The sequence below is a fragment of the Barbatula barbatula genome, assembly GCF_947034865.1.
Source record: "Barbatula barbatula genome assembly, chromosome: 3".
NCBI lineage: Eukaryota > Metazoa > Chordata > Actinopteri > Cypriniformes > Nemacheilidae > Barbatula > Barbatula barbatula.
In genome coordinates, this window is record NC_136764.1 from 27,288,412 (window position 1) to 27,298,515 (window position 10,104).

Genomic DNA, 10,104 nt, shown 5'->3' on the forward strand with positions numbered 1-10,104 from the left:
ATTCCTGAACACAAACTCTTCAGTGTGGTCTTTGGAAAAGGAACATTTCTCTGTTAAGAATTACTGTTGTCGATTCAATTAAATCTTGGACTTGTACAAGCTCTGTGTTTGGATACATGTGTCACTAAGCAAAAATATATGCTTCATGACGTGATGTTACGTCAGCTGTAGATGAATTAGTGTTGAAACACAGATGCGTGAGAATCAGAACAACATACTGCATCTGACAGCTTGTGTGCCGAGGACGAGAAGCCCACTGGCCTGCAGGCACATGCACCCCATCATTCAATATCCTCCATCAATCATTGACTTTGAAGCAGGACTGCATGGCTTACAGTGTGTGAAGCACATGAAAGCCAATATGAGACACATCTGTGCATTCAGGATTGATGCATGTTTATTGGTGGAAGGAAAAGGGTGGCGTTTCTTAACTTTGGCATATGCTCTCTCAGATTCCTGCTCATTGTGGATCTTATGTTGGATATGGCCTCTTGGACGGGTTATTTAATTTGGCAGATTTAATTATACCAGGTCCGGTACTAGGCTGCCTGGTCTGGGAGGGCAATCGCATACAGTATTCTGGTTGGGCAACAGAAAAAAAAAAGTTCTTTGCTCGCATTATTTGGAAAAAAATTCTGATTAATTTGACAGATCATTATTTAGTATATAACGTATAGGAGAATATGCAATCTTAAATTATTTATTGGGGGAAATGCCCCCCAGACTCATGCCTGAATTATAAACGTTATCATCCTTTTGCAGTCTAGTATACAGGTATGGGTCATTTTTGTGTCCCTTTGGTTTCATTACATATAAAATGGTTAAAATGTCTAAATAAATTTGCAAATGACTTGCATACATTCTCTTAACCGAGGACCAAGACTGAACTTCTGGTTTTAATTCATTTTGAGAGAATATTTAGGGAATTACTGCAGAAATGTTGTGTAACCATAGCAACCAAAATCATACATCTTGTTTAAAAAAGGTGGAATTGTCAATAAAACACCATAGTGTTTTTTCCAGTTTAAAGAAAATTATGTGTTTTTCACAGTATAATATAATATGTGCATACATGATTTAATAATCTAGCAGAATTAAGTGGGTGTCTACATTTTAACATAAATTCAGTGATAAAATAAATGTAAACCAAAAATAGGGTGACCATACCTGCCATTTTGGCCAGGATTTTGTGTGCGTCACCGAGGTCTATTATTTCAGGTTTAATATTCAGAAAAGCAACCGTTATAATTCATTTTATAAGAGAAATAAATGTTAATTTTATTATATTTTTAACCATGTGTGCGGTCAACAAACGCACGCAACTGAAATCCTGGCCAACACGTGTCCAGAGAAATGCTGCGTATGGTCACCCTAAGTATGCAAGAATGACTGCATAGAAACTGAATTCTGAATTCTAACCAGGATAAGTTTTAAATAGATTGAGGAACAGATGTTTCTGAGACTCTCTAATACTGTATCACTCAGAGTTGTGTCGGTACACAGCATGAATGAGCTAAGCTTGACCAATAAACCATTAAATGTACCGTTAAAGTACCATTGACATCACTCATCACAAAATTCAGTGTAAGATCCTCAACAAGGACCATCTGCTCCAGCCAATCCTGTGTTGGACTATATGGATAGGCAATGAATATTAGGGTTCATTGCCATGAAATTATCCAGAATTGTTTTCTCTGTCGTCAGCTTAGTAAGATAGAATGTTTATTTTTGTAACATGTTGCGTCTCCAACCATACGGTCGGGTAAAGTAAGTCATGATTGGTTTTGCCGCCTCTCATCCAGCAAAGGTTGTGTTCTTGTGAGAACCCTTCAACACTTCAAAACCATAATGAAATGAATTGAACCTGGTAGTCAGTTTGTTGTGCTGAAGTGTAGTCTCCCTATTTGGCCATTAGTTTTGTGTTTGGAACCAACTCCTCCTCAAACATGTTGTGTAATTCTTCAAATCGGTTTGTTTCTCTTCAGTTTTCCAGTGAGCCTTTGACTGTTGCATCAGCGATCATCGCAACAAAACTTTTGTCTGATCTGATTTTCTGTTGTATTTCATCCATTCTTTCCACAGGCAGGTGATTCCATTTAGTTGGAATGCAGGTGAAAGTCTCCATAGCCTCCATCTCGAGTTGAAAATTCCCTTTATAAATGTAAAATTCAACCCATGAGCCATGTTAAACTTTTATCAGGGACGGCAGAATGCCACGTCAGCTTTCGCGGAATATTGTAGCCGTCTCAATCGTCAAACCAGGAACCCATAAATAATCATTTTTCCCCTGATCATTTCTCAGCTCTCTGGTGAAACTTCCCAGGTCATCTGGACATAAGATCATCACTCAGTGACGTGTCAGCTGTACTTGCACTTGAGTTTATTTATTTTTTGGGGGGGGGTGCTTTTCCTGCCTTTATTTAATAGGACAGTAAAAACAATTCTCTAGAAAGTACACGGTGGAGAGAGTGAAATGGGGTCGGCAAAGCACCTTTAGCTGGGAATTGAACTTGGTGGTGTAGAGTTGCACTGTATGTTGAAGCGTTGCCCACATTGGTTTCAGTTCATAGTTATGGGTGCTTCGCAACCACCATGTTTAACTAAAGCTATAAAAAAGTACTAAGAAAGAGTTGGTCAACAGGCCACTAGTACGGACAGGTCTGACTTAACGTCTTTTAATTTGTGTAATCTTTTATCTAAAGATTAGATATGCTGCTCCACTTCATTGCATTTTTACTTTAACAGTTGTACAGTTCAGATTAAGCCCCACCCTGTAAATACCTTTGTTATTTCAAGCGACCTATCGGTAAGCCACCCCCCTTAGATACCGTTGCTAACTCGGACAAACAAACAGAGTTTCTAATGTGGTATATCCACACCGAGCGGTGACGTATTTCCACTACCATCTCAGCCAACTCGTTATATCCGGCACACACGTCCATAGGAAGCAATGGAATTTTTCACGAGGTCGCTTCAAGATATATGTAGGATTACGGTCAACAACGTGACCCAAACACTGCGTACATCAACAGCCAAAAAGGAGAAGCACTTCAGGCTATCCGTTTCAAGTCAACTTTTGCATTTACTAGAGGCATGATCACAGAGGTACAGACACATGCTCACCTGTAGTGCTGTTGGTTCGCTGAAATTCGATAGTTTTCTTACTAAACACATCCTTATCACTTGATGGAAAATTTCCTCAGCTCAATTTCAGCGGAAGTACGTCATTGCCCAGTGTGCATTTACCTTGTTGTCTTTCATGGGCAGCTGTCTGTGTGAAAACTGTGTTTTGGTTCATTTTGGACACACTGTCGTCGAGGAGCATTCAAGGGGACTTACATATAAAACTCCATACTATTGATAGTACTTAGGAAAACTTTTTTTATCAAAACCTAAACAAATGAAGGTTTTTATCTTCATTATGATTGGGGTTGAATTAGTAGGGATCCAGTTTACTACACCCATATTTTGCAGTCTTGTTTGGGTTTAGGAAATGGAATAATCAGTGTAACAAGTAACTCAGGCACGTAGTTTTACCAATTTTGTATCATAAACACCATAAAAGTGATGAGTGCTTCAGTCTTACAATGTTTCTCTATGGCCCTGAAACATAAAGATGTCTGAGTTCCTGTACCCGTGCAACTGTTTCTCAACTGCCATTGGCTCATCTGTGTCCGAGGGGAGAGGCTTACCGATAGGTCAATTACAATCAATACAGTGCAATGTCTGTCGTTTTTCTGTGACGACTGTCAGAATAATATGTCAAGTGTAAAATGTATATAAGTTACTACTTACGTCTGCTGCTAAGAACACACACAGACATGCTGCTGTGTCCATACAGTCAGATCACATTAATACAGCGGCTCAAGATAGCCTGAAGCAACTAAATAGTTGCAAAATGCTAAAGAACAGATTTTCTTTGAGCGTTTAGCTGGCTGCTTGACAGAATGACTTGAATAACTAGTGTCCTGACTCATCATGTGTACCTAGGCTCAGGATGACATACCCTTAAGGCTTATTTAAACTAATGACCTAAGCTAGATACAGTATGTGTGCCTCTAGCATTGAAAAATTAAAACAATCAAGAAATAACTTGCTAGAACATTTTTTTATAACATTTTAGGAGTTAACTTTTTATTTTATTATCCAGTTGATCCCGAAATACATTTGTAACAAAAATACATTTGTTTAATTTTCCTTCCAAGACAGGAACACGTAGAAAAACACAAATACCGTTCATATTTCTTTTATATCCAAATGTAGCTACCTGTTATGTTATACTATCAATCAATCATATCATTACAATCCACAATCTCTATTTATGTCACATGACTAAACAAAAGCTACTATTATAAATGCTACTTTTTAACTGTATGTATTTTTATTTAAGTTATAATAGCTGAATGTACTCACAATGTATCCACAATGTTAGATTTCCTGTAGCTCAGTGGTAAGAGCATTGCGTTTACAATGCAAGGTTGTGGGTTGGATCCCAGGGGATTGCAGACACCTACGTAAAATGAATGTAATGAAGTCGGTTTGGATAAAAGCATCTGCCAAATGCCTAAATGTAAATGTATCCATTTCTACTATAAAAATGATCAAATACTGAAGTGTCCTGCACTGTTAAAACAAATTTGTTTACTTAATTGAAATAAGGCAATGAGTTTGCACAATTCAATTAAGTAAGCATAACTAAAAATCATTAAGTCAATTTTCATTTAATTTATTTTTTCTGACTCAAATGAACACTTCGATCAAGTTGAAACTAGACTGTACCTGCAATTTCATTTTAACTAAACTCAAGATTTATTAGTCTTATTAGTTCATGCTTAAATTTAATATGCACTTGCTCATTGTGTTTTGACTAACACAATGTAATGTAATTAAATGTAGATGAAAAAACGATTTACGATTCTGACAAAGGTTTCGTTCCATCCTCAACGCGGTGCCAATGTACACTAGGAGCATCTCAAAAGTGGCAGAATTCGCAAGACCATGTGAAATGTGCCTGTATCATGCTTTCTTCCCTTACGAAAAATAACCATTGTACACTTGTACGAAAGAGAAGTCAGCTAAGGGACTTTGGAGGGAAGCTTGGAGAGACATCGGGGACATGATGCTGCTCGACTGGTACAAGACAAAAGCTTTGATTAGAGTGGCCGCATCATAACACACTGTGTGCAGTGAAAATGAGCATCACTGCGCAGTAAATAATGCAATACACATCACGGAAATGCTTTGACCTCCCACAGCATCTTCTGAACAATGGTAACTCCAAACCTCAAAGAAATTTTAAATCAACAAGTCTTTATCTTTACTAAAAAAACACATAAAATAACACTAGATATTAACATTTACTGACTTTGAATGTCTTAAGCAAAGCATGATGGGAACTGAAAATCCCTATTAATCAATAGTGTTAAATCAAAGTCTGTTTACAGAAGTCGTGCCACTTGGTCCATGTTTGCAATGCATCTGGGCAGTTATTTACGTCATAGCACTATACAAATCATTATTAAATAGAATATTTCCGATTAATAATTAAATCTGATATGGACTGTACCATAACTTGGCTTTGCTAAGCTTGAATTGTGTTCAAAATCACCTTTTTTCGAGGTCTCTTAAGCTATTGTGCATGTGCACAGCCTGCCAAGTGCCTCACACAAGCATTATTATGGAAGGCCGGACTTCCTTCGCTAGAGCAGCCATGTTGAGCGTTGGATTACTCTACCTTCATTGTAATGGTAGTGGCCCTCTTGATAATATGTATTATCTTTGGTTAAATTAACTTTAAACTAAATTAAACAGATTAATTTCTGAGAGTAAGTTACTTGATAAAATGAATTGCTGTAGCTTAAATCAATGGAGTTAAATAAAATATCAGTTCTAATGGTATTCAGATAGTAATATTCAGCTATTGAGTTAACAAAACAATTTTAATTAAGTGAACTTAACTTTTTTTCATTAGGTCAAATTAACTGTGTGAGGAAGGCGGGACGATATAGAGCACCGGTCTCGTATCACGGAGGACATTGGGAGCTTAAGTGGACGAGCGGCAGGACTTTAATCATTATTTGATCAAAGTTTGTTAAATGTTCACCGGTTCCCGCCTCCTTCCTTCCCTTTATGGATTTTTGTTACATTAACATATTTACATTTAGTTAAATTCACTGTTATCACTAAAGAATGTGCTACCCATTGCCAGTAAGTTACAGACATGACTCAGTCTCACTAACTGTCATGATTTCGAGACAGAGAAGCCACTCGCAGACAGCAAAGATAGGGAAAAACAATAAAAAAATAACCCACATGGGGCAAAACAGCAAGTAATAATAATATAAACAGAACACTTCCCACAAGGGGGCAAAACAAAGAAAGTCCAGATGATATAATAATATATATATAATAATATGTCCACAAAACACGACAAGGCAAAACACATGTAAGAGATGATAGTGTTGATGATTCACCTTGGATTCGAGCAAGAGTGAGCCTGCATCATATTTTTGCGTTGCGAGTGAACAAAGTGAGAATACATGAAAGCAGTTGACTTCCAAGGGGACCTCAGGATGACTAATAATTTTAAATGAGACATTTTAAAACAGTTAAAACCTAACATATTTCTTATCATTTGTCAGTTTTTCCAGTTAATGTTGAGTTTTTGTGAGTGGAAAGGGGCCTTTGTCATGATTCTGCCTACTCTTGTCTTGATTTTCTGGTCTGGGGCAGAATCATGACAGACCCACGTGTTTTTATGTGGAGAGAGACATATTATTGTCAATCAGGACATAATATGTGTCCTCTCCAGTCTCGTCATTTGGCCCCGCCCCTCTCGTTTCTAGTATAGCTTTCCTCCTGTGTCTCATTACCCACACCTGCCCTTCGTTATCTCCTTTGTTAGTCTACCTATATATTGCCCTCTTGTCTATTTTCTTGTGCTCGTTCATTGTACATGTTTCCAAGTTCTCTGGTCTTGTTCGTAGTGTATGTATGGTTCCCAGTTCCTTGTTTTATTTGTGGTTGTTTATTTTTGCCCCCCTTGTGGGAAGGATTTATTTTCTGTTTTTGTATTTTGTCTAGTTAGTTTTTCCCCATCGTTGGGTGTTTGTTTTTGTTCTTGTTATTTATAATTAAAGTATATCTGTTAACTCCTTCATCCGTGTCTGCCTGCACTTGGGTTCTTCCACCACGTCCACCCCCCACGTTCACGACAGCCTTATTGTTGAACACAGGGTTTTATAAATGCTAATATTATGACCAGTTTTAATATTATTTACATTAAATTTACACTTTAAAATGTATAATACATGTGTATGTTTGTTTTGCATTTGTTTTAAAAATCCTTATTGACATCTTTTCGCCAATGGGTGGCAGGCTACGCCCATGGGTTTTGACCATGTTTTTATCTGGTTAGGCTGGAAGCCCAGTTTGACAGTCTTTGCCAGTCTAGGAGGACCATCAAATAGTTGCTTGCAACTTAAGCCAGATAAACAAAACCCCAGTTTTGGAAAAACCCACATGTTTTTTTTACCTTGAATTGTCAGGAAGGAGCCTGGAATCAAGTGCAGGGGTAACAGAGCCTTATTTAAACACACGAAAACAGTACGAATAATCTACTAGAGGACTCGACCTGTCGTAGACTCACTGTGAGTGAATTTGAGGTGTCACCAGCAGGAGATCCGGGGCACCAATGGGGAACAGGGCAGAGAGGTGAACTCCTAACAGAGGTGGCTAAGGGTGATGAGGCTGGGGGGAAAGAGAAACACTTAACTAAAAACTAGGACCAAGGCTGGGAGACGGGAATATCAGGACTAGGACTAATGGCAGTCAGTGCAAGGCAGGAATTCTATTACAAGAAAATGAGAACAGACCAAAACCAGGTGAGAAAAGTGACAATTAGATCATTAACATGGTTACAAGAGGGTAGGGTCACACCACAATGACAAGAAAGCACATGGCAGGCTGTCATGTATGGAGAACAGGTGAACTAATCAGTGTGTGTGTGTGCGTGCGTGTGTGTGCGCGTGCATGTGTTCAAGCCTCTGTATGTTGTAGAACAAAGATCACCAATTAGCAGTACATGGTCCACATCTACATACGAGATCAGTTCCACCTGGAGAGCAAATCAATTCCTGTAAATGATCATAATATACATGTAACTGTAAACTAGCTCAATGTTTTTGTCTGTTAATAGACACGATCTCTTCCGCACTGCGTCACAACCAGTTCAACTACATCATGTGAACATACCGTCCAGAACAAGAGATCAAGATTTACCTTGGATTAGAGTCAACGACGTCAGTCAAACTATCCAAACATCTACATCAAACACTGGCAACCACAAAGGGAAAAGGCTTCAAGCTATACGTTTCAAGCTACATCCACAAATATGAAAGGAAAACATTTGTTCTTACTTGAGGCTCGATCAGATAAGGCCCTCAACAATGCTCTCAGCTGTATTAAATGAGTGTAAAGAAATGATTCTCTCCACATCTGACTACACATTCTGTAATGAATACACATACCTCAGTTATTACTCATGGTGTAAAGTGGAGAAATAAAATACAATCCCATACTCTCTGCCCTACAGTACTCATGTCTTGGAGTATTCCCACGCATCCACATATGAAAGCGTTTTTTAACAGTGTCCCTCATTTAGGACGTCTCTAAAAACGCCTGAACGACATTCAAACATTCATGCCTTGTTGAGCCGGTAAAAAATATTATTTTCTAATTCGGAATACAAGGCAAAAGGATTAACATAGTTTACAACTTTTCCCAGAGTTGAAAGCATGTTGAAGGACTGCAAAAGACATTTGGCAAACAAATCCAGGTCCACTGCTGCCCTCTACCGCAAACATTTAGGGATAACTCTTTATACGGTTCTTCTTCTACAACAATTTTGCTTTTAGTTATGATCATAGTGAATTATTTTCAGGTATTATCAAACCCTCTTTTTGGGACATTGAAATAAAGCACAAGTCTGCTAGTCTTCATATTCAATTTATTGTGAATGTGGGCACGTGGGATGGGAGGGTTTTGGAGGGGTGGGGATAAGTGGGTGTGTTACAACATTGTCTTATCTTGACAACGGTGAGAATGATGGCAGAGCCCTTGAAAGAGAGAGTTGCGACACATTTTGATCTTGCCACCATGCAGTCACATGGTTTGATGGTTGGCAAAAGTTACAAACTGTGTATTTTAAATGGGTTTAAGCGTGAGACACGGTGGAAGTTAAGTTGGGGTATGTCTACCAAATTTGCATTGGATGATGTCTACAGTAACACACTGTGAGGACATCAACCAGCGGCGGAAACGGCACATCCTCTTTTATACAGCACAAACTCCACTTTTATAAAGTCAGGCCAGTCTGATTTGCACAGTGCAATCTTATATGGCCCTTAGCCCTGTTCATATTTGTTTACAAATGCAATGTGCAGCCTGCAGCATCATTGAAAGCCATGTGACGATAAATGGAAGCATAAGCTCAGGAGAGGGGTAAAGAATGTAAAACAAACAGGTCATGCCAGCAGGTCATGACTGAAGGGCCCTTGAGCAAGGCACCTTACCCTTGATTGTTCTGCAGTAATGTGCCACTGTAAAAAACTTGAAAGTCGCTTTGGATAAAAGTGTCTGCCAAATGAATAAATGTAAATGCAAACAAGAGGGAAACTAACTATTTTTTCTTTCCAAAACAGACAGAAAATCAAGAAAATAAACAACACAATTCTGTTTTAAAGGTTGTCGCCCTCTCCATACAAGAAAGGTGATAAAGGTTTATATAAACAAAGAATAACAAAGCATTTAAGCAGTCATATTTTTCAGTGTCCCAATGTGAAGTGAGCTAGGGTCCTAACCAGTGCCCGAACGCATGTACAGGATAAACTGATCCACGATGTTAGGTGCTAGAAAGCTGATTGAGACACATATTCATGCAAATAATCATGGGGGATTAAAGTGTCTACCAGTCAAATCCTATGAAGTGGCCAGTTATGAGCAAATACATTTGGAACAACTTTTCAATATGGTGGCCATGAGGTTTTCTCTCCAAAGAGCCCATATCAGAAAGTAAAACACCGCTACACTGCTCTCTTGTGGTAG